This window comes from Pongo pygmaeus, chromosome 14, assembly GCF_028885625.2.
Source record: "Pongo pygmaeus isolate AG05252 chromosome 14, NHGRI_mPonPyg2-v2.0_pri, whole genome shotgun sequence".
Lineage (NCBI taxonomy): Eukaryota > Metazoa > Chordata > Mammalia > Primates > Hominidae > Pongo > Pongo pygmaeus.
Window position 1 is genome coordinate 117,781,842 of NC_072387.2, and position 25,346 is coordinate 117,807,187.

At 37.2% G+C, this 25,346-nt stretch overlaps 1 protein-coding gene and 2 long non-coding RNA genes across 5 annotated transcripts in view; 1 reads left to right on the forward strand and 2 right to left on the reverse strand.

Moving 5' to 3' along the window:
* Positions 1–624, reverse strand: part of LOC129011476 (uncharacterized) — a 47,358-nt gene extending 46,734 nt beyond the window's left edge. The window contains exon 1 of the long non-coding RNA XR_008493333.2: positions 522–624. This is a non-coding gene — a long non-coding RNA (uncharacterized LOC129011476). The remainder of the gene's footprint in view (positions 1–521) is intronic.
* NALF1 (NALCN channel auxiliary factor 1) overlaps positions 1–25,346 on the reverse strand; it is a 703,465-nt gene that overhangs the window by 668,529 nt on the left and 9,590 nt on the right. The window lies entirely within an intron of this gene.
* Positions 750–3,408, forward strand: LOC129011475 (uncharacterized). Of its 2 annotated transcripts, none has more exons than XR_008493331.1 (3): positions 750–987; positions 1,291–1,383; positions 2,854–3,408. It is a non-coding gene; the product is annotated as an uncharacterized LOC129011475 (long non-coding RNA). The 2 variants fall into 2 exon arrangements; XR_008493332.1 differs by having other exon boundaries at positions 3,131–3,408.

Sequence of the window (25,346 nt, forward strand, 5' to 3'; positions counted from 1 at the left end):
AGAACACCAAACTAATTCCACGTTTAACATGACAGCAAACGGCACAGAGGAGGGAAGGGAAAGCTCACTCATGGGAGACATGTCATAAATGATAGCCTCTAAAGACTGACTGTGGAATAAGGCAGCTGTCACATATACACTAGCATTATTACTTGCCTTTCTCTTGTTTCATCCTTTCGAGAAAATATGTGATCACGTATTGTCTATGATGTTCTAATACAGGGTTAGTTATATTTTTCTTTTGATGTAGCACAATATTTATTTACAAGATGGTTGTAAGGATGTAGTGTCTTAAGGGTTAAAAACAGAGGTACCAGAAGCCTAGAAGAGCATGGGTTCACACACAAAATGGAACAACAGATTTTTCCCTTCTTTTCTTAGATACCAGAAGATTAAAAAGCCTTATAATGCATGTACTGTCCTCAGTATCTCCCCTTCCCCAAATGGTGGAAGGATTGACTTGCCTCCCTCTTGGCTCCTAACTCTCACAGCCAAGGCTCTTACAAGAGAGCATGTCTTACCTTCACTAATAAAAGAGCCATCAGTCTACCAGCCACTCCTCTGAAAGTAGGAGGAATAAACCTCCTTTTAGGGACTGCCCCTTTCCTCAGCTGGTCCTGTCCTGAGAATGAGGGAGTCAGGGCTTTTGTCACTTGAGGCTTTTTTGTCACCTATTATGAGGCAATAGAAAATACAAAACTATACAGTTAGGTATTCAAGTGAGCTTAGGGGCAGGCACAAGACCCACACACACACCGGTGACTCAGGGCTTAGCTAGTTAATAACAACATTTCTGAAGTATATTAATAATAATATTCAAGCAATAGTGACAGGAAATGTGTGAAGTGACAATATTAACTCAAAGAGCTAGCATCGCTGAGGCTTACTCTGTGCCAGGCTGGGGGTTTCACATTCTTATTTTACTCATCACAGAAACCCTCTGAGAACATGCGCTCTGTGGTTACCATCTTACAGATGAGGATCGGGGTGAGAGAAGATTAACACATTGCCCACAGTCTAGATCATCAGGAGAACTAACAAATCTTGGGCAAGGATTTAAGCCCAGGAAGCAGAAGCAGCACAGAGCTGGTCTGCCTTTTTGTTTTTTTGTTTTTGTTTTTTTTGAGACAGGGTCTTGCTCTGTTGCCCACATTGGAGTGCAATGATGCGATCATACCTCAATGCAACCTCTGCCTCCTAACTCAAGAGATCCTCCCACCTCAGCCTCCTGAGTAGCTGAGACTACAGGTGCACATCACCATGCTTGACTAATTTTTGTAATTTTTGTAGAGATGGGGTTTCATCATGTTTCCCAGGCTGATCTCAAACTCCTGGACCCAAGCAATCTGCCCCCCTTGGCATCCCAAAGTTCTGGGATTACAGGTATAAGCCACCATGGCTAGCCTAGTCTGACTTTAAACATAATACATAGGTGATTTTATGTAAGTTTTAGGGAGCACTTTGCTTTCAAAGCTGTCTTAAATAATTTTTGTGTTTGATACAAAAGGGGCTTAGAAGAGAACAGTAAGCCTTGAAATTAAGATCGTTGAACATTAACATTTTGTAGTATTATTTTGCTAAATATGTCAATATCATTAAAGATGAGGAATTTCTCACTGAAAAAAATGGATTAGCCCATCTGCTCATGAGATGGGATTTTTTAAATTTTATAAAAAAATAAAATTTAATTAGGAAAATAGTACAAATATTTTATAACACAAGGAAGAAAAGCAGAATCCGATAATATTCTGAGCTAAGTATTACTCTGTATTTGAAGGGTACTTAACAGTATTTTTCTAGCAATGAAAGTCCTCACCTGATTTCAAAATATCCTTTAAAATATTCACTAGCCAAGTGACCTCAGGTGAGTGTCTCTAAATTGTTGCTGAGATAAATTATGTGAAAATATTTGGAAATGGCAAAGCTCCTTATGAATGTTACTAACATTAGGTGATGTTATTCACACAGGTCTTATAAGCTCATCAATCTCAACTTAGCATGTAGCGTGACGAACAAGGGGAGGCAGAGAGGATGACACTAAGGGGAAGAACTCTCCCCAGTTCAAGTTCTGATTTACTGAATGAAAAATACATCGGGGCAAGGACAACTCTTAATCACAGTAAAGGGCCTTTTCTTGCTTTAGAATGAAAAGAATGTAGTCCTTTTCTGATATGATCTCTTTAATCCATGATAGAGTCTGGATGCATGTTCATACGGGCATGCTTTCCACCAGCTACCTGTTACATGTAACACAATTTGAAATGTCTTAGAAATGTGTCCCCTAGCCCCCTTTAAACAGGAAGAGCAAACTGATTTCCAAATGCAGGATGCTCTATACAGTGTAACCAATTACAGGAAAAAGAAAATATTGTAGTTGAAAAGGAAAAATAAAAACATTCCATTTCATTTTAATGTATTGTTAAGGAAAAGGAATGCATAGCGGTGCATCTCAGATGTTATTATGTTTGGGCATCCCCTCCAGAGCCTATTGAACCGTAGATTCTGATTCATGGGATGGCGTTGGGTCTCAAAGTGAAAAAGACAATTCCATTTCTTGACATCAGTGGTCCTTTTCATTCATACCACCTCCCACTATCAGATGAACTTCTAGAATTTTCCTTAGGCATCTACCTGTTAGATGGATTCGGGGTGAGTTCTGTAAGTACAGAGGACATAATGCACAATGGTCCTGAAAAGAGTGGGGAGATGCTGAGAACACAGGGAAATATCAAAGCTTGAGTGGCACAAATAACCTGAAATCATCTGGGGAGGGTTTTGGGACCCCGGATGCCCCACCAGCTGCGCAGACTCCCGGGAGTCAGCGTGACATCTGCTTTCTCTCCTCCCCTGCAGACTTCACAGAGCCACCCGGGTGTGAGAAAAGACATTTGACGAGGATGATGAATGAAAATGATACTTTACCAGTTCTTTCTGCAAAAAAGCCTGAAATACTCTAAGATCATTTGATGGAGGTTTCCCTGTGAGAAAGCAATCATAACTGACTTAAAAAGGGAGCCTCCATCAATACAGTATACAGATTTAAAAAAAAAAAAACACACGATTAAAAAAACTCATCATAGAACCATAAGGCTTCAGAAATGTGCTATGGTTTTATATTTTTCTTAATTAGGTGCTCGAAATGTGAGTAAAAGCGACTATGACTTCTGTTCAGACTGAACTTCCAAATGCTGGAAGCACGGTAAACTCGGCACAAGAAGTACTTGTGAAGGAATGGGCTTCTAAAGAGCCTGCCATGGATCCTTTCCACATCTACCAAGAAGTTTTGGCAATATACCTACCATAGGCCCTCTGAGTGTAGCCAGAAACAAACAAATAAACAAAAAGCCAGCATCATCGGCACCTGGGGGATTGTCAGAAAAGCACTCTCAGACCCAACTCCATCCTATGAATCAGAATCTATAGTTCAGCAGGGTCCCAAGGGGATGCTCAAAAACAATAACATCTGAGATGCACCGCTATGCATTCCTTTTCCTTAATAATAAATTAAAATCAAATTGAATGTTTTGATTTTTCCTTTTCAGTTGCAGTATTCTTTTTCCTGTAATCGCTTACACTATATAAAGCACCATGCATTTGGAAAGCAGTTTGCTTTACTTACTTAAAGGAGACTGGAGATCACATTTTAAGGCATTTCAAATTGTGTTGTACATAACAGGTAACTGGTGGGAGGCATGCGTGTATGAACACGCATCCAGGCTATACAGAGATTAAAGAGATCTTAGCAGAAACAATGGCGATAGCAACAGTTGAAAAGTGCTTTAGAGATCTGTTTTATTCAAGCCATCATTTAAATTCATGCCAAACACACCTCCACCCTAGTCTTTCCCTCCAGTGATCTCACTTGGTTTAAAAAAAATACATGCTGTTAGAGGTTCCAGTTACTCCTTGAGCAGGTGGGAGGATGGCGCAGAGCTCTTCAATCACTCATCTGCAGAGTTCGGGGATGTTTTGAGTATGAAAGTCATTATACGACAACAAATCCTCTTCTATCACATTTCACTTGTGAGTAATTATTGTGTTCTGGCAAGTGGAGGATTAACAGTTCTTCCTCGCAGTAAGAGAGAGCACAGCAGGTGCTTCCCCCTCACCTGCAGGGACCTCTCTTTGGTTGCAAAATTCTGCCTATGTTTGAGTCAGCGTCTTGCCCTCTCAGACACTGAGGATACGTGGTGACCTCCTCCACTCTGAATTAAACTAACAATTTCTATCTTCCTAGAAAAAAATATATTTGCTATGTAACAAGACTAGGGGTAAGGGGCTGATATTTAGTTGGCCTACTGAGTTTACTGCTTAGTTTAATTCTAATTAATGCCATGCAGACAAAGCCATCTTCCTGCTCTTATTCTGGTCACACATGTAAAATCGTAGGTGTTATTTAAGCAGTGTCCTAACATCTTCACTTTATCCTTCTTCCAGTCCATCTTTCAGACTCCAATCTTTTATCACCGACCTAAAATCCCAATTTCGTCATCTAGTATGCTTCTGCTTCCAATTTAAATCACTTATTATTTTATATACAGAAAAGTCTAAGCTCTGTAGCTTATCATGAGAGGATCTCCTTTATAAGAAATGCTAGTTATTTCATATTGTTTGCTGTTGCCAGGCATTGTACAAACACATTCCATACATTAATGCAATCCACTGTCTGATGTAAGTTCAATTATTCCCCACCTGTGAGGAAATTAAAAGAGAGAAAGTTCAAGAAACTTGCCCGATGACACACAGTTAGAAAGCAGCAGAGTATGATCCCAATCCTGGGTTTAGAGTGGGGAAAATGTGGTCCTGCATAAGAAAAAAAAACTTTTAAGTATTATTTAATTTTTAAATAAAGAGATATCTATGACCCATAAAACATTTGGGAGACAAGGAATAAAGTGGAAAAAGTAAATTAAAATAGTGAAATACCACTTTTTATGTCTTGTATGGAACTTAGAGTACTCTGTGAGTAATTTAAACTGGTGAAATAGCATGGTATACTATATTCAGTTTGCACTTAAACTTGTATCTCCTTCCCTTTAATATACAAAAACAAGTCACATACACAAATATTCTACAAATGCATGTATAACATGGACTTGCAATGCTCTTATGTAGACAAAGGGAGATCTACAAGTTGATCCTATACATACCCTAAGATCTAAATATAAAAGAAACCAAAAGAAGTCAATGCAGTTGATAAAACCCTTTAGCAATGCCACTGCGATATATAGTTCCAGTCATTTCTTCATGCATTCAATCACTCATTCTTTAGTCAGTTAAATGCAGTTGGCTGTGTACCTAACTCTATACATGCAACTATACGAATAGGAAAGAAACAGGATTGAGTCTTTGGGACTGGAAACTGCAGAAGGATTGTGATCTATTTGAAAAGTATGTAGGTCAGGGTTATTGTTAGCTACATATAACGACAAAATCCCAAAAATGGTGGCTGCAAGCAAATAGTTTATTTCTTACATTTTAAAAGTGGCAGTAGGTGGTCCATATTGGTTTAGGAGACCCAGATATTCATCACGTCCCCTGGAAATTGTACCAATCTTAGAACATGACCTTCCTGGTCAAGGTTCAAGGTGTCTGCTGGAGCTCCTGAACATTACACTTGCATTTCAGGTGGCAAAATGGAGTGATAAAAGGAAAAGGAATGTGCCTTCCATTTAAGATGATCCCCCTAAAGGATTACACCAAATGCACACAGACATTCAGTGTACTTGGTCTCACTGACACATGCAGCTGCAAATTAGTTTGGGATACTCGGGTTCTATTCCTCGACAGCGAAGAGAGAATGTCTATTGGGAAGCAATTGTCAGTCTCTCATACATGGAGACAAAAGAACTGGACCAAAACCAACTTGAAAAGGTTTTCAGTACATCAAACCCATCAGACACAGTAAGCTCCTTCCACAACACACCCTGGTCTTTCTAGTCTCTGGGTTTTTGTTCTCGGTATTCTGTCTACGCAGACTGCCCTTTTTTCCTTCATATGTTAAGATCCGACTCATCTTTATTATTTGATTTAAAAGCTACTTCCTAACTGAAATCTTTCCTAATCCTTCCTTGCTGAACTTGACCTTTCCTAGTGATCCCTAGCATCCTGGCTTGGAAAATAAATCATTTTAAACAACTCTATTTCTCTAATTATATTATATGCTCTTGAGGGGCAGGGGTCATCATCCGTGTATTCACTCATTTACTCAACAAACGTGAACTGAGCAACTATTATGGCCACCTCCATCCCATGTTTTGTATATACAAGATATTTTTTAAAATTTGTTAAATCATGCAGTTACACTTAAGCAGATTTGAAATAAAATTTTAACAGCATTCTAGGTTTTACAGTCCGGTAAGGAGTCAAGGCAATCAGGGATCACCTGGGCTTCCATCTGTCACTGCCCAAACTACTGGCTAAAGAGCTTGCATGAAGAGACAGCCCTCGCTATGTGTGCCTTCAAGGTGCCATCCTAAAAGGGACAGAGCTAGTCAAAGACAAAGATGATTATTTGGCACATTTGATGACATGAAGAAGTGCTCTTCAAGGGTGTTTTCCTTTAAGTAGAAAAAATTCATATTAAAATGTTTGAGGGGAAAAAAGGGGAAATCCCCACCACTGGAATAATGTAAATAAATATTATAAGTCATGGATGTTTACTCCTGTTTAGTAGGACTTGGTTCTTCCCGGTGATAGTTACTCTGGGCATTTATTGCCCATACAAAAGAGAAATGCAAAAGAAATGCTGGAATCTCCTTAAAAAAATAAATAAAAATAAAAAGTTTTCAATTGTTTGTTTGACTTTGTTTTGTTTTATTTTGTTTTAACACATCACATTTCACAAAGACTGTTTTTACACTGCCGTAGGGAAAGCATATTGTTTAAATAAGTTATGAAAAAGAAGTCAAACTGTATGCTTTTTTTATAATATTTCCTGCATACTTGAAGTATCACTGAAATCCCAAATATTCTTGCAAAAGAATGCTTTCTAAAAATCATATGGAGAAATATGCATCTATACATAATTACTATTATTTGAGAAACAGACAATATGTAGATAAAATATTAATGAGTAGCCACATATTAAAAATAAAAATATGCTCATATCTGCTATTTATGAACTCTTTTAAATTTACTACTTGAAATATCATATTCATTTATACATAATAAATTTTTAAAATGTGATTCCATTTAGAATATTTTAGCCAATTTAACCTCGATGTGTATAAGGTAAAACAAGCAATTGATTATTTTATTTCTTTAAAATACCTAATATATCATTGATATAAACATGGCCGAAAATCCATATACTCATAGATATCAGAGTTGAAAAAAAATTTTTTTAATGTTTCATTTATTTGTATGAAAATGAAGTATATCTATTTTATAGATGAAACAATCAAAACTGAGAGAAATCAAATTATTTGTGCAAGATAACAAAGAAATAGTGTGTTTATTACAGAAATTTAGTATATTGTCTTTAAGAACTCCTTCAGTAATGGCTATGATTATAATACAAAACTACAATTGCTTTCAAAATCAAATGTAAAGATTAAAAGTAAATTACCTAAAAAGTTTAAGGGTATAAATTTGTACATTAACCAACAAGTAACAGTTTTTGTGGTCAAGTATCTTTAGAGTTTTTTTATTTTAGTGTCTCAAATTGTAGTGGACATAAGTCCCTCACAATGCCTTATAAAAGAGTTTCATATTTAAATAAATTTGGAGATTCAAAAGCACATGATATACAAAAGAATGGCCTTTATGGCAGGTCTACAAAAGTAGACCTGCCATAAAGAAAGTAATTAACTTTTTTTAAAAGCTAATAATTCTCTGACAAACGAGCAAAAATTCCTTTATCTTTCAGCTCTCAACTTCCTAGGTTATTAGTCATTCCTCAGCACACTCTTTGGAAAAACTTGAGAGTGATTTAATCTATCTTGGCAAATCTCTGGGAAGAAGACATCTGCCGGTGTGATATTTCTGTCTGGCTTCTTATTTAGGTAACACTAGGATATGGCCCCCTTCCCCAAGAAACTGATGTGTTCTCCTCAGTAAGAGGATCATCCAGATGTTCCCCAAGCCATAGAAGCACTCAGGCTCCATGGGTCATGTGCATATTATCCAGGCCACTGATACCTACCTAGGTAGTAGAAATACATTTAACATTTAGATAACAATGGCCAGCAGACCATTAATGAAGACTCATGGTGGGCTGCTGTGTTTTACCTGCAAAGCATATTTTATTTATCTAACAAATACTTCTATGATACTTAAAATGCTCCAGATAGTATTCTAAGTGTTTTATTTATCTGAATTTATTTAATCTATACAACAATGCCAAGAGGTAGATGCTATTATTCTCATAACAGAATGAAGCAACTGAGTATCAGAAAAGTTAAGGAAATAGCTTGAAGTCACACAGCTTTTAAATCGCAGGGATGAAGTTTGAGGCTAGACAATCTGACTGCATATAGTTCATGCTCCACTTAGAGAATCATCCACATTCTCTGCTGCTCTAGAAAAGAAATGCTAAAAGGACCTCCTAAATCTCCCTTTGTCAATGGTCAAGTCTTCCTGCTATCACCTGTAACACATCATGACCTGGAAACTCATCTGAAATGCAGATGCGCAGCCCCACCCCAGACCTGAAGAATCAGGCTTAGCATTTTCGCAAGATCCCCAAGTGGTTCCCCTGGTAAAAGTAAATGAAATTTACTGGGAGATGAACCTAATCACTCCAATTTCTTATTTCAGCTTTGTTTTCCAGCAGATACATCCTAAAACTTCTGACATGCACATGGATGACCTCTTTACTGCCTTCCCTGGGATGGAGGCCAGACTGACCAAAAATCAGTGAAAGAAAGAAGAGCCAGTAGAAACATAAGCCATCTGCGAATGGAATCAGTCCAAAAAATAAATTGAGATAAACTTTACAGCATTTTAAAGACGTTTGGAGAGAAACTAAATGTTAACTAATGATAAAAAATAATATTTTGTAAAATAGACGTTGCCCCAATAGCAAATGCTATTGCTTCTAAAAAGATACAGTGTTGCAAAAGTAGGTTTCATTGAGTTATTTCCACTCAGTACTGAAGCATCAAAAAATGCTTAGTCTTTACTTTCTGCATAATTAAATCTGTTATTAATTAGTTAATAATGGGCATTAATACTCACTCTTCTCTTACCCAATCTCTAAAGAAACCTCTTTTTTGAAGGGTTCTAAAAATAGTTGATTAGGGTAATTAGAATAACTTAACATTCCCTTTCCTAATGTTTATTACTAGAAATAAAGACAGTCTGTTGAGTAGCAAGTTGTTTGTAGCCACAAATAAAATATAGACTTTAAGAAAATCTAAAAAAATCAGAAACTATACAAGAGAATCTTATGAAACAACCAGAAGAAAACTAATAATAAAAAACACAAATTTAAACTGAAAAGCTGTCATTATGTCACGGTTCTTTTATATTTTTGCAAGATACTAATAAGAATTTGAAAATTCATTATTATGTAGGTTATTCTTCAGATATACTTCAATGAAGTTTTAAGGAACAAAATGCTTTACCTTTGGATTCAGTTTTATTAAAAGAATATTCCACAATAAATATAACTGAATTCAATATTCAGTAGTTCTTGCTACAGACTAGCTCTTCACAGTTAATCTTTTTATTCATCACAAACCATTAAAATAACTTCAGTCCCTTAAAAAAGCTAATCATAATATAGTAATTATATGAATCATCCTTCGATTTGAAGAAATCCAACAACTGATAGTTTGACAATGGAATGAATACATTTTTAAATTAAGAGATGGATTTGTTTAAATTATTTTTTCCCTAGTTAAAACAAGATTTTGACACTGTGATCCAGCATAACTTTAAGAACCACACAGAAAAAGACCATAGCTAAACTGTGCCTAATTTCCTCAAGAGCATGACCTTAGGGATAGGCGTTTCTGAGAGTCAAAACAGGCCTGGATACCCAAGAGTTGGTTCTTTCCTTTTTCATGTTTATGATACTAAAACTAAATTTTTCCAAGTCAAATATATCAATTTAACAAACCTTTAATGAATACTTAGGTATCAGATACAATGCAAGAATAAATAAGATTTAGAGTTTTGGAAATCTACAACAGCACATTAATTCTGAGTCAGCAATTATGCATAGGAAAAAGGAACACTATACACATAGCTTAATAGTTCAAAATATCTGGGAATATGGTGATTTCATTTATGGCAAAGAAAATTCCAGAAAGATTTTTTAAATTCTTAATTTTGGTTGACTGCATTCATTTATTTTGTCATTTTGGCATGACCCAAGTCCAGATGAAAGACTGCTAATTCCATTGTCTCCATCAAACATCAATGTAATGCTGTGAGGCGGCATAAGCTTGAAATCCTTTTCCAGGTGGTGATGATGTATTTGCAGTGATCCATTTACACTTCCTGAAACAATCAGAATGTCCAGCGTGTGCTGTGGAATGGAGCTACCTGATGATAAGGAATAGGTGTATGTTGAGGTGGGTGGGGTAATGGTGAACCTTAGCCTTAGTCAGCTTGCCCAATGCCCTAACACGATTCACTCCTTCTCCACAAAATCCATACCAGTCACTCAATGAGTATGAATCCAGAATCTGAAACATTATCCCCACACTGTGCCTTCCATTTTCAATACAAAGCATTCTATTTTTCTCCACTTATTTGGATAACTTTAACTCATGAAACCATGGTCATATGGAGATAATGCAATTGAGAATAATCTCTCAGATCTCGGGATCCTTTAATCCCTATGCTTTTTGGGGGAAGACTCCAAAATATTGCTAAACACATACCTCCATGCTAACTTCCCCACTCTCTTTTAAACTACTGACATTTTAAAATTACAAGTGAACAAAGTCTCATCCATCAGCTCTATCAATTTTAGCACCATAATACTACCCAAAAGAATGCCACTACTAAAGAATTATTTGTAACACTTTCCTGAGAAAGGACAGCTTGAAACCTGGAAGACGATGGTAGAGTTGAATATAATTCAAATTCGTGTACATAAATATAATTCAAATACATATGAATATATATATTAGAGTACACAGCAAAAAAATAGTACCAGTCATAAGCAAAGCCCTGAAATGTACAAATCTATCTTCTTTGAGCCCAGGTTCTCTGCATTTTGCCCGTATCCCCTGGTAGAATGTATCACTACTTGTCACGCATTCCAGGTCCCTCCCTGCTCCATTGAACACAGGAGTGGTGACATGACTTGCTTTAGTCAGTGAAAGGTAGCTGCAAGCGTTCTGTATCTCTTTTGAGCTAGATTTTTCAAAGCCAGAGTATGGCCCTGTCTCTCTTTTCTTCGGCCATGAAACCCACCATGTTCTAGATAGAGATTGTCCTGTCAGACAGGAGTCTGGAATGAAAATGTATACAGAGGCACTGCTGAACCACAAAAGGCATCGAATGTTAGCAAGAAAGAAACCTTTAGCAGAAATTGTTGTAAACCGGAATACTTGGGGAATGTTCATTAGTCAGGGAAACTTCGTCTATCCTGATTGATACACCTATCTGCCTTTCCAGCCTGCCTCAGTACTGCCATTTCTACCCCACTCTCCCTAGCAAAACCATACAGCAAACAAAATGTGGGAAAATCTTACTTTAAAGTAAACGTGTAATGAGGATAGGCATGTAGAATCTGTGCTTTAATGAGGATCAAGGACTAAAGACAAAAGATGCATCTCCTAGAAGAATTAGAAGAATATCTAGCATTCCAGAGTTGGTGAAAAGAAATAAATCTGCCAGTAGGGTCAGAATAGCTGAGGAGGAGTTTCCAGACCTCTATTCATAAAAGGCAGTTGTCCTAAAGTGCCTTTGTGTTTATTTCAAATCCCATTGCTGAAACCTTTAATCTGGATTTAGCCTTATGGGCAGCATTCCAGACAAATGAGATTTAGACAGATGACTAAATAGGCATATATGATTACTGCAATGGCCTAAGTAAGTCAACCTAATTATGAGAGTTCTAAGTCACCACTTAGAAACTACAGGTTCCAAAGATTTATTAATTTGCTCCAAAATACATTTTTAGGAAACAGACTTCTAAAGCAATTATATGATATTTATTATTCCATAATGACAGCAAATTTCTTAAATTAAAAAAAATTAAAGGCAAAGTTTAGAATTGATTTCACACATTGTTTTGGGGAATAAAAAGAAAACTTGAACATGACCTTTTTTTATTTCATTAATTAAAACTAAATTTTCCTTATGCAGAATAATGCCTAATAAAATTTAATTTACCTATTTGCATTTAATAATGGGTGATGATCTCCTATGTTTACAAATATTCATCAAACATTTCTCTTTGATTTATTGACAACATCAAACAAAAATAAACATGTATCTTTCCTGAGCTGATTTTACATTATGTGAAATTATCTCTGATTATCTAAAAAATAATGTAATGGATGTGCAAACAGTCTTTAAGGTGGGCCTCTGATGTTTCCTCTTGAAACTCATGGCCTTGTGTCATCACCTCTCCTTGGACGTGGTCAGAACCAGTGAGTTGCTTCTAACAAACAGAATACAGCAAAGGTGAAGAATGTCAGTCTCGTGATGACATTACATAAGATTGAAACATCTGTCTTACTGAGAAACATTCCCCCTTGCTGGCTTTAAAGAAGCCAGCTGCCAGATTGTAAGCTACTTTGGAGAGGGTCACAGGCAAAGAAGTCAGAGACAGCACACAGACAGCGAACAGCTGACATCCTCAGCTCAACAGCCCGCAGGGAGCAGGATTCAACAACCACGTGAGCTTGGAAGCTGATCTTTCCCTAGCAGAGCCTCAGATAAGACCCCAGCCCTGGCTGACACCTTGACTGTAGCCTTGCTGAGGACACAGCTAAGCTGTGTCCACATTTCTGACCCACAGAAAGTGTGAGATAATAAATACGACTTGTTTTAAATCTCTAAATGTGTGAAAATTTGTTACACAGCAATAGATAACTAATAAAATGAAATTCTCTACTTTTTTTGCAAAGCAAGAAAAATAAACTGAACCTGCTTCACTTTGATCTAAACTTTAAGAAGAAATCAAATATAATATTATTCCACTTTTGAAATTATCTGTGAAAAATGGCAACCAGTCTATTGAATCAAAAGTGTACTAAATCAGTCAGAAAACTAATTCATGCTTTCCTTCAGGACAATTCATTGTTTGCCACTTTCAGCTGTTAGATAATGCCTTTTGTTGCTGATTACAACATAACGAAGTTTTCTTTGGTGGTTTCTATAATTGTTAACCTTTAGCTGTTCCCAAAATATTTCAAACAAATCAAATGAGCAAATTTGCACTAATACTCTTTACAATGTTCAAAAGTATGGTTGGTAGGTACATAATCAAAGAGGGGATGATTTTAACATATGCATGAAAATGTAACTTCTTTCTCCTAAAGAACAATAGAAACTCTAAGATGGAATGTTTGATGTTATAAATGCAGAGTAAATGATTCAATTTCAAGAGGAATAGTTTACTATGGTTTATTAATTTGAAAACAGCAACCAAACACGATTTCAAGTAAATTTCCCAAATAATGCAGCCTTAAAATTACTTTTCCCTTCAAAATGCAAGCAGCTATATTTTGATGCTTTAATTATTTGGACAGCTAATTTCCTTGTTACTTGCTACATGTGGACACACAGTAACACATATGAGTATAATTCAATGAAAAACGAAAAAAGCGATCTATCCTAAATTCCCTAAGCATCCTCTGTGTCTCTCCGTGGCACTTCATTTTCAGCCTCAAACTGTATCTACAACCTGTCCATAGGCAATTACCTTTTGGAAACATAATATTTCTCATAACTCTTTAAATGAAAAATTGTGCAAAATGTCTATCCTGTCATATTTGATACTAAATGATTTAAATGAACAGGCAGGGGAAATTTCTGAAATTGCTTCCAGAATCTACTTACCAGCATTACCGACCTGACAGGAAAAGAATTCAGTCAAATACATGAGGCCACATAGGTTTCTTTTATTTCAATTTTCATTAATTTTACTCAGTGGAACCTCTCACATAATGGAGAATCATTCATCAAAATATTATGGAACACTGTTCACTTATCTATTACTGCATAACAAACACCCCAAAATGTAGTTTACAACAACACCCATTTTATTGCATTCTACAATTTTGGTGGCTCAGGAATTAAGATATTGTGTAATTAGAGCATAATGATGACCATTAGGGATTTAGCTTCTTCCTCATTTTACTGGTAATATTCTATCTCATTTCATAATGTGAAATAAATACAGAACAATGTTTGGAAAGTGATATTTAAAACATTTGCTGTGAGTGATTTGAATTTTTGGAACTATATGACCTGCCTAGGTGATTTGTCAGAGGTTATAACAACCTTGCTTCTCTGCACATCCTAGGGAAGTTATCTGAATAAGATCGTGTAGTAAAGAAAAATATTGACAGTTCTCTCCTCTAAGGTTTGTAAGACTTTGGGAAGACTTGAAGGGGTCAGTGTGATTTAAATGGCTGGGTGGTAAGTTAATCTGCAAGCTTCACCCACATGTCTGGTGCATGGCCTGGGAAGACACGAAAGCTGGACTCAACCGAGACTGTATGAGGAAGCCTGCCCAAGGCCTCTCTATGAAGCTTGGACTTCCTAGCAGTGTGGTGGCCTTGGGCTAATTGAACATCTTACAGGACAGCTCAAAGCTTCAAGAATACTTGTCCCAGTAAACAGCATGAAAACTGCATGGCCTTTTATCATCTACCTTGGAAGTCCCAGAACGCTATTTCCGCCCTACTCACTCTAAATTGGAGGAGTGTCAAAGAACCTGCCACTGTGTTTCATAACCACCCACCCGCAAGCTCTCTTCTTTTCCTTTTTTCTTTCGTTTCTTCTTCACAAGTGATTAGACAAAAATAATTAAGAAACAACGCCTATCTTTAATAGTCCTCTCAAAATCTAATAGGAGAAACAAAGGCACTGGTATATAATTCATTTTATAGCTTTATCATGTAAATTATTCATGTGTTGCTAGAAATTGTCTTCAGGCTAATACTTTTAGTAATTTATTATTTTCTTCCTTTTCAACAATTTGTATGCAACCTTTGAAAATTAAGATTGTTTCTATACCAAGTAATATGACAAAAAATAAATGTAAAATTATGTTAAAAAGCCTTAGTTAAGAATGCTGTGCCCTAGGCCTTAGTTTTCTTATCTGCAAAATGTAATAATTATCAGGCCTACTTCACAGAATGAAATAAATTGACCTGGCATTATCACAAAGTGCTAATTGTTCACTACCACTACCTACCAGAGGAAGAAATCTTCCCTCCAGCTTAGGCATAATTTTGCTGTCTCTCCACTTATCAAATTAAAGTAAAAAGATAAAATTTGATTAAATCGTTTATATTTAAAAAGACAGAAGAATGTTTTACATCACATATCTTCCCTGTACTTCAGTTGTTGACTGATATTAAACTGTTTTCAAATCAGATGACAAAAGCAGTCATAGTATTATACTTGTTAATATTGGTTTCTATTATAAGTAATAGACTTTACACACACACATACACACGAAAAGCTGAATGATGGCCATTAGGGATTCAGTTTCTTCCAGTAACAGCTTCTTCCTGGTTTTACTGGAGATACTCTAACTCATGTCATAATGTGAAATAATGCAGAACAATGTTTGGAAAGCGATATTTAAAACATTGGCCGGCCAGGCACGGTGGCTCACACCTATAATCCCAGTACTTTGGGAGGCCGACGCGGGTGAATTACCTGAGGTCAGGAGTTCAATACCAGCCTGGCCAACATGGTGAAACTCCGGCTGTACTAAAAGTACAAAAATTAGCCGAACGTGGTGGCATGTGCCTGTAATCCCAGCTACTTGGGAGGCTGAGGCAAGAGAATCACTTGAACCCAGGAGGCAGAGGTTGCAGTGAGCCGAGATCGCACTCCTGCACTCCAGCCTGGATGACAGAGCGAGACTCCATCTCCGAAAAAAAAGTAAAAGAAAATGAAAAAAAAAATTGCTGTGAGTGATTTGAATTTCTGGAACTATATGACCTGCCTAGGTGGTTTGTCAGAGGTTATAACAATCTTGCTTCTCTGCACATCCTAGGGAAGTTATCTGAATAAGATCGTGTAGTAAAGAAAAATATTGACAGTTTACTCCCACAGTTGAATTAATCCTTCAATTATGTTGTCAAATAGTCACTTTTTCTGTTAAGTGGAATCTTCTCTCTTTCAATGTCATCTGAATTTTTTACCGGACATGGTAACTTTATAGTACCTTTTCAGTGTCTTCCAATTCATAAACTAGGCAGCAGAACAAAATAGTGACATATTTTGCTAATAGCTTCTAATTTGGAAAACAAGTGACATTAGCTTTAAAAATTGCCTATCTGGAAAAGTCCACAGATGAACAGTTTTGTTTTTTTTTTTCTTTAAGTGGCCAGATTAAGGAGACACATCCCCACTGCATGCTATGGAGTGATCACATCACTGTTTATTACTTTTCAAACCCATAATTAGCCATAAAGAAGCATGTACAAATAAAATACTGTATTTATATTTCCCATATAAAAGACTCTGTTGTTCAGTCACAAAGATATCAAACACTATATTTTATAAAATTAGTATTTTGTAATTATCTGACTTAGAGCTTACTACATTTTAGAAGAGAAACAACGACGCTTTCATAAGCAAAGAGAAGGAGCAACTGTCAGGTTGAAATTGCTGCACTGTCTTAATTTCAAAGATCTGAGTAAAATCCAATTTTCAGTTACAGGTTGGAAGTGGGACGGTTTGAAAAGGGAAATGTGTTAACTAGCATTTTTAAGTAACAGATTAAGAGCACGATGCTTTTGGATTAAGGACTTTACGGGCCTTTTCATTTTATTTATTTCTTTTTTTTTTTTGAGACAAATTCTTGTTCTGTCATGCAGGCTTGAGTGCAGCGGGACAATCATAGCTCACTGCAGCCTCTACCTCCTAAGCCCAAGCAACCCTCCTACCTCAGCCCCCCAAGCAGCTTGGACTTCAGTGCATGCCATCATGCCCGGCTATTTTTTTTTTTTAATTTGGGGGGTGTCACTATGTTGCCCAAGATGGACTTGAACTCCTGGCCTCAAACCATCCTCCTGCCTCAGCCTCCCAAAGTGCTGGGATTACAGGTGTGAGCCACCTCACCTGACCCATGCCCTTTAATCCTGTTCTAATTAATGTGCACCTAGAAAAGGAAAAGCAAATATTCTTCTAGGTTTTCCATTATATTCTTTTCTTCCTTTCCTTTAATAAGCATCGTGTTTATATATAAATGGCTTACATTTTTCCATGTCCATATATGAGTCACACATGATGAAATACTTGATGACTTATTCCTTTTTAAACTAGGTGCACTGTGGGACACCTTTTATCTCAGTGCCTAAATTACCATTGCCATATAATAACAGCACTCAAATTAAGAACCGTTTCCACTAAAATTCTATTTTTAAGAAGCAATATTCATTTGTTGCTCTACTGTGTTTCTTTTTCCATGTAGTACACAATACTTGTGTGACAAAATGCATTCCCAGAGAAAATGATCACAAATTAAGACATTAAAATGTTTCTTTATGCAGCATCCTTTAATGACGCTGGACAATGATCATATCCTTTGCACAAAGTCACTGTGATCATTTCGAGGAAATGCATGTGGTCTCTTCAGAACTGACAGATCTTGGTCTGTCTGATTCATGTGCTCATTCCACATGTATGGGCAACCGAGAAAATGGTCCTTCACCATTACTTGAAGAAATCAGAAGAATCAGTTTGAAAAGCCCCTTGGAAAATTATTTTTCTTAAGTTTCCACATTAAGTACATTATCTGTTGTCATGGCATCAAAAAACACAATAGAAAAAGCATAGGTTCAGGGCCATACAAAATAACCCACAATGGAGATAGCATTCCACTGATAAGAGAAAATTATTATAATCGGTCAGAGGTAGGAAACGGGAACTCTCAAACATCATTTTGTGGTTTCCCTGGCTTATTTGCAGCATCCATTCAGCCACTTCATCTTGTCCCATGCATCTCAAATGTCAGGCTATTAAGATGAATTAATTAAAAGTCATATTTGAGTGAATATGATTTTTTCCCAAAACCAGCTCTATCATAAATTAATTTTCCTAAAATTCTTCTACTCTAGTCATCACATGGAAAAAAAGGAAATTGTTGAGTGCTGTATAGTGTCTTCAGCTATATTGTTTTAATATTATTAATGTTCTCCAGTTGTAAAAGAAATGCAAATTTGCACGGCTCAGATTTTGCATTTAATCTGACTAAAGTTGATATTGTGAGAAAATTTAACATCCATCTAAGTAGGGTGTAATATTGAAAACCTGAGCTTCATTTCCTAATCAGTGATTTACCATATTTCTGAGAAAGATTATTAGCCCCAGAAAATTAGTTGACAAAACAATGTTTTAAACCTTTGCATATTTGTATTTGTCTCAGTTGTAGTTATTTATGGGTCTTAGTTTTCTTTTCTTGTGGACACAGTCAAAAAGGGAACTAGGAAAAACTGATAAGCATTGTAACCACTCCTGCAATTATGGCCTTTTGTAAAGTTGCTACTTTTATGAAACAATTGAGAACACCAAAGATTATCCCCACAGCTTTAAGAACGCTTTGAAATTTTCACTATGAAAAAATTTGAGTTCTTAGTATCACAATACTGCAATACCAGAAATTAAATTTTAAACTAATAAATTTAATACTAAATGTACAATTAAGGATTTAAGACATAAATATCAATAGACTTTCCTAATGTTCCACAGATTTTGCAGTTATTTAGAAGTGAGAAATGTATTTACGAAAGACTAAATAAAACACACAAAAATAGATTGGGTACTCTTTTAAAAAAGACTTTAAAACTTTAAAAAGTTTGATTTTGTCAAAAAACAGCTCCTTTGACTCACCGCAGGTGAAATAGCATAGAAATAGTTGGATTGTTTCACCCACTAAGTGGTAAGGACAACAAAATGCTAAAAAATACTTAAAGACTGGATCAATTATTTTAATCATCTTAAAGAGCTAATTCATTTAATGGAGAAATCCAGTTTAGTTGACAGCAAATACTCCATTTTCTTGTCAATGAAGCAAAACTATGCAGATAGGATTTTATTCACTCAGAGCTGAATTCTCTCCTCTTTACTAGAATTCGCAGGCACACTGAATAAAAATGAACATTCAGTGTAAAAAAAGCCAAAGCTGAAATGATATAAAAAGATTCATCTTTTCATAAGTGACTTTTAATATTCAATATATATATTTAGAAACTTTCCAGGACCCATAAAATATATCTGAAACCTGCCATACTTGGCCAAACCTCCAGAAAGCAGGTCACTTGCATTTTCATGCTTGTGGCCTCTCTTTTTTCTCACTATTTCACTATTTCATCCGGACTGTGGCATGAGGCCATTGCCTGAGAAGGCATACCTGCCTGACAACTTGTTGGCTAGTGGTCCATAACCACCAGTCTGCTGTTCACTACGGCTGGAGATACCCGATTTTAAGTGATTTAAGATTCACATTGACCTTTTTAAAAACATTTGCTTCTCTCCAAACCCTGCAGCTATCTAGGGTCACTGTGATTCCTGAGGTTGAATTTATTACCCACGCCTTTTTAAAAAGACCTATTTGGGGTCGGGGGCGGTAGCTCATGCCTGTAATCTCAACACTTTGGGAGGCCGAGGCGGGCAGATCACGAGGTCAAGAGATTGATACTATCCTGGCCAACATGGCAAAACACTGTCTCTACTAAAAGCACAAAAAAAAAATTAGCCACGCACGGTGGTGTGCGCCTGTAATCCCAGCTACTCGGCAGGCTGATGCAGGAGAATTGCTTGAACCTGGGAGACGGAGGTTGCAGTGAGCCAAGATCGCGCCACTGCACTTCAGCCTGGCAACAGAGCAAGACTCTGTCTCAAAAAAAAAAAAAAAAAAAAAAGAGACCTATATGGAAACCTACTTAAAAACGTCCGTGAGGCAGTTCATTTGGACTAGGAAAAGGCCAACTTTTGGTAAGAAACCAATTACTGAGACTAGGCAGATAACCTCGTGGATCTTTTCTACCCCCTCAGCATCTAGAGAGCAGGCACAGTGGAGTGCTGGTGAGGCGTAGCAGGGAGTGGTCACCTCTTTGCAGAGGCATTTCGCTGACAGAAAGGAAGCTCTAGTCACATCTCACCACACACTGGCTCCATTGCATCTCTGGGTGCTGCCTTAAACTGGATGCACCAATCCCCATTTTACAGGAACTGGTGAAAGCACCCTGGGAATCAAGGCCTCTCTGACTCTTACGCTTATGCTCATTCCTTACACCAAGATTGTCCAACCCCCGGCCCGTGGGCTTCTGGCGGCCCAGGATAGCTTTGAATGCGGCCCAACACAAATTCATAAACTTTCTTAAAACACTTTTGCGATTTTTTTTTTTAGCTCATCAGCTATCGTTAGTGTTAGTGTATTTTGTGTGTGGCCCAGGACAATTCTTCTTCCAATGTGGCCCCCAGAAGCCAAAAGATTGGACACCCCTGCTTCACACCAAGCTGCCACAACAACACACATTCTGGATGAAGCAAGTTACATTATCTTTTATGTACCAAAGAATTGTATACTTTATCCACTCCTGCTGTTCTCCTCCACCTCCTTCCCTCTAAAACAAAAACAAAAGAAACAACAGGACAATCAGACATGGGCAAAGACTTGTGGCACAGTGAGCAGTATAAGGTAATAGTGTAGGTAAACCCAAGAGATTAAGAGCCAGGTGTTCCCGGGTTTGAATTCTGGATGTGCCATACTTACCTATGAGAACGTTCGCACACTCTTAACCTAAGTCTTAATTATCGCTTTGTTAAAGAAAACTGAGTTTGCCCATGATGTTGAATTTTTGTGGGGAATGAATAACATACGGATGATAACATTATCATGACAGATCTTGTTTATTGAATAAGTGGAATTCCCTAAGAGCGAGAATTTTTTTTTTTTCCAGACAGGTTGTTGCTCTATTATCCAGGCTGGAGTACAGTGGCACGAATACTGCTCATTGGAGCCTCAACCTCATGGATTCAAATGACTTCCCACCTCAGCCTCCTGTGTAGCTGGGACCACAGGTATGCACCACCATGCCTGGCTAATTTTTAAAAAATTTATTGTAGAGACAGAGTCTCACTATCTTGCCCAAGCTGATCTCAAACTCCTGAACTCAAGCAATCCTCCTGCCTTACCCTCCCAAAGTGCTGGGATTACAGGCATGAGCCACTGCACCTGGGCAAGAGAAAGAATTTGTATACAATGACTTCAGTTCTTTTGCTAATGTCCCCAAAGAATTGGATGTGGACATGAATAACTATGTGCAAAGAAGTGCTGTGAAACCCATGGAGAAAAGTCATATGAAAACTTCTCCTTCCCAGCACCACCATAATGTTGAGTCCTGCTTTGCTCTAGAGGGTTCTTTGAGAGTTTATAATGCTTGATGTGTTTGTGACCAGAAGAGATGAGACAGTATATATTCTTGATATTAGCAAGAGCAAACAATTACTTATAAATTAGTTTCACTTGCTGTCTAACTCTAGGGTAAGTATACATACTTTATTCATTATTTTTTAAATTATTCTCACTGATAACATGAATAGGAATCAGAGAAATAATTTAAAGTTGAAATTGGCAAGCTTTCCTTTTTAAAATCAAAGTACTACTACTGTGAGCAAGGTGTTAGGCTAAAAAAAATAGTTATTTTTTTATGTGATGGAATTTTATTGGCAATAAGTACCATCTCACCATGCAAAGTCACTTCCAGGTGCCTCATCTTATGCCAAAGGATGTTGGATGGAATGTTTAAAATTATGTAGCCCAACCTGCAACCCATAGGAAAGATGCTCTCTAGGGTGGTGGCCGACAGCTCCCATCCCATTTGTACATTTTCTGTGGAAATGTGCTCTTGAGTTCCTCAGACAGCCCTTGCTTTTGTAGGAGAGCAAGTCCTTTAATAGAACACTCTTCCTTATGTAGAGCAGAGATCTTCTTGCCAAAAGACCTGCACACAGAGCCTCACTCTCACTCCTAAAGCAACACAAAGCATTGGATAGTAAGACTTCCTTCCACAGGATGATTTTCATCAACTTAAAGAACCTTGTTGTGTCTCCCTGTGTCTTCTCTATCTCAGGGTAATCCTGTTTCCATTCATGCAGCACAGCTTCCAGCCTTTTCTTCAACCTGCTCCATCTTCTCTGTCATGGCTACCAGGTTTGCCTTGTCTGGTAGCTCTAGTTCGACATCAAGGATATCTGCTACCCACTTCATCTCACTCCTCAGTCAATAAAAATACTAACTATGGCTGACTGGATAAATGCCGAGTGAAGTAGAGAACAACAGAGACAACCAACCATAACAGAATACAAAGCTGAAAATCTAGGGTGCAGGACAAAGTTCACACCTTCTACAGTGGAATCTGGAAGCACATGGCTTTCCAATGCCTGACAGACGACATAACACAAAACGTTTCCCAAGACCATTTCTACCCACAGGTTTACAGGAGATGGAGGATCACTACAATGGTTTCTCCCCTTGTCCTCTCAAAATGGCTGTGAACCAAAGTGCTCAAGGCCTTTGGTTAGGCACCTATCAGGATCCAGTCAATCTAAAATGTAGCACATGTTAATCTCTAAATTAAAATAGAGAAAAAAATTCCAGCCTTAGGAATGAAACATTTTACTCCAACTGAACTTATGGTTTCCATTTTACTCTAGAGTTGTTCAATAATTTAGTCACCTTTCTAGAGAAGCACAATAAATGTAGGTGCAATAAATCAGAGGATTTTCCCATACAATATGCAAAGTCTGTTTATAAAAGTCTTGTAAATCAGTCTTCTATACAGAAAATTTATATGCGATCTCAAGTGAGGAATATATTAATTTTATTGATGTTTCCCATGGGTTTTAATGAATTGCTCCTATTTACTGGGCATCATCAAGCCCTAGGCAAGGTCTTTTCATATGCTCAGGAGTCTCTTAATTTCTTCCCCCTAACCATTGGCATGAGAGAGGTATTCACATCCTTATTTTAAGTAACTTCAGCAATGTCATATGACTAATAAATGGTGAAACTGGGAGTTGAACCAGTCTATTCTCAATCATTCTTTAAACTATTTTACTATGCTTTCCTATTTGGGTTAAAATTAATTTCTATCTTTATAATTTTCTATTACACATATTAATATTTCTCAGGAAACCAAGAAAGAGCTAGCCATATTTACTTCAGTTGGTTACAGAAATTTGCCATTATATCTCAGGTCAACACATTCTGATAGAAAATAATTTATAGTAATACATACTATGTAATTGTTGCTGATTCCATATTTAAAGCCAATAATTATTTTGTATCATTTGAAAATGAGCTTTCTACTTCATTTAAGCATATTCAAGTTCATGATGTGTTTATTTTCAGAAATTCAGAAAATTAATCATTGTTCCTGTTTAAAATACAAACAAGAAAATAAAGGTTCTTAGATGTACAGCAGCACATACAAGACATAAACTCTCCTCCTCACCAAGGCAGCACGTACAAGACACAAACTCTCCTCCTCACCAAGGCAGAGCAAAAAAAGCAAAAAAAGAACCCATCACCTCTTATTTTCCATCTGTTGCTACCATTAATTTTTCCTTAATATTCTTCCAATAACATACCCCCATCTGGATCTTAGATCAAAGGCTACACATATTCTAAAGTTTATTCCATCATAAATCATTTATTTCTGTAAACTCACATCCATCTTCCCACTTTTTCTGTTCTCTTTCCGTTTCACTGCCAAACTTAGTGAAGAGTGGTTTGGACTAGTCTTTATTTCCTATCTCCAGCTCATTCCTTAATCCATCACATTTTGACATCTCTTCCTACCATTCTATTAAAACTACTCTTGTAAGGTGACCAACACTTACTTGTCAAATTCAGCGACCTATTTCTAGGCTTCATCCCACATATCCTCTCTGCAATGTTGGACATTGATTCTGTATCTTGCCTGAAATCCTTACCTAGGCTTTCAGATCATCACAGTCTCATGATTCCATCCTTCTCCTTCTCCCTGCTCTCTTTTTCTCTCTCTCAATCCCACCCTCCCCACTCCCATCTCCTGTTCTCATTCTCACTGTCATTCCTTTTTCCTTCTCCGTCTCTTTCCCTGGTCCCTTTTCTGCCAAACCCTTCTCTTAACTGTTGCTTTTCCTCAGGATTTATCTTTGGCATTCTCTTCACATCACCTGTTTTGGTTAAGTCATCTAATCTCTGCCCACAGCTTCCAGATCAAATCGACAAGTGGAGAATGGACTTCACACTCAAGCTCCCTGCCCAAGTGGCATACCATCTATTGGACAGCTCCTGCTATTATTATCCATTTTTTCACCAATCTCAACTTGTTCTTCCTCCTTTATTTCCTATCTCATTAAATGGGGCTTAATACCTAGGTGATGGGTTGATGGACGCAGCAAACCAGCATGGCACATGTCTACCAATGTAACAAACCTGTATGTCCTGCACATGCACCCCAGAACTTAAAGTTTAATTTAATTTAATTTAATTTAAAAAATGGCACCAACATATCTCTAGTTCACACTTTACAAAGCTTGATTCATATTTTCCCTCTAAATAAAATTGGTTACTAAATACTGTAAATGTGAACTCAGAAAAGCTTCCTGAATCTGGCCTTTCTTCTCCACTTCCACGGCCACTGTAGTCATTTAGAATTTTCTGTCCAACGTCATAGCCACTAGCCACATGGAGTTATTTAAACTTGGACTGATTACAATTAAATAGAATTAAAATTTTAGCTCCTCATTTACCCCAGCCACATCTCAAGTGCTCAATAACCACATGTGGCCAGTGGCTACCATATTGGACAGGGCAGAAAATAAAGCATTTCCATCATCACATGAAGCTCTTCTGAAGAGCGCTGATTTAGAAGACCATCCTATTGCTCCTAAGAAAGGCAGCAACTTTTGAATTGATGTCTGTGCCATCACTTCATCGTATCCCAACCTATTGCTCTCTCACTACACGTGCACAGAGGAAACGCCGCATGAGGACTTGGTAATGAGGTGGCCATCTGAAAGCCAGGGAGAGAGCCCTCCCCAGACACCAAATTTGTCTGCACTTTGATCATGAACCTGAAGCCTCCAGATGTGTGAGAAAATATATATCGTTGGTTTAAACAATCCAGTATGTGGTATTTTGTCACATCAGCCCAACCAGACTAAAAGACTCTGCCATATTGAAATTATGAATTCAT